At 31.9% G+C, this 945-nt stretch overlaps 1 protein-coding gene across 2 annotated transcripts in view; it reads left to right on the top strand.

The window, feature by feature from the left end:
• Window positions 1-945, top strand: part of ENTPD5 (ectonucleoside triphosphate diphosphohydrolase 5) — a 58,788-nt gene that overhangs the window by 5,975 nt on the left and 51,868 nt on the right. The window lies entirely within an intron of this gene.

The following is a 945-nucleotide window of genomic DNA, read 5'->3' as shown; positions in this document are numbered from 1 at the left end:
AAAAAAAAAAAAAAAAAAACAAAAAACAAAACAAGATTGCATGCTTAGGGATAGATAGCACTCATTCCATCCTAGGATTCCAAGGTACAACTAGAGAAGTGTTTAATTTGTAGTAAACAAAATGTAAGAAGACCTTTCTTGAAAATGTTTGCTTTGGAAGCCCTATAGGTAGAGTTTATAACATTGTTTGCATGAGCAATTCAAATCCATAATTCACATCTTCTCTCGAACATATAATCTTCAGATTTATGTTGCATAGGTAAATTAAAAATTTTTTTTTGAGAGAATGGAAAATACTATATCAACTCAAATACTTAAAGACATTTTCTTAGTATCAGTGCCACCCTTCAGAATTTAAATCCAAATTGGCTGTGTGCTCCTGAGATAACTTAACTATGAAATGTTGTCATAACTCTTGCTCATTTGAAATAGTAGCCACAGTTTTTCCTCTTAAGACCTTATGTTTGAAGGGCTTAATCCCCTTCTCCTTTTTTTAGGGAAAACTTTTTACTGTGGTAAAATATGTGTAACATAGAAATTGCCATTTTAAACATTTTTAAGTATACAGTTCAGTAGCATTAATTATATTTGCAGTGTTTACAATCAACGCTACTATTTCCAAAACTTTTTCATAACCCAAAATAGAAACTTTGTACCTTTAAGCAGTAACTTCCCGTTCTTCCCTCTTCCCAACCCTTGGTAACTTCCAGTCTGCTTCTGTCTCTATGAACTCGCCTATCCTAGATATTTCATATAAATGGAATTATACAGTATGTTCCCTTTTGTGTTTGGCTTTCTCGTAGCATAGTGTTTTTTAAGTTTCATCCACCACGTTATAGCATGTATCATAATTTCATCCCTTTTTATGTCTAAATAGTATTCCATTTTATGGATATGCCATATTTTTTTAATCCATTCATCTGTTGATAGACACTTGGGTTGTTT

Source organism: Propithecus coquereli, unplaced genomic scaffold (genome assembly GCF_000956105.1).
Source record: "Propithecus coquereli isolate 6110/MARCELLA unplaced genomic scaffold, Pcoq_1.0 Scaffold5, whole genome shotgun sequence".
Taxonomy (NCBI): domain Eukaryota; kingdom Metazoa; phylum Chordata; class Mammalia; order Primates; family Indriidae; genus Propithecus; species Propithecus coquereli.
Note: the sequence above shows the minus strand (reverse complement) of the source record. Positions and strands in the feature narration are given on the sequence as shown.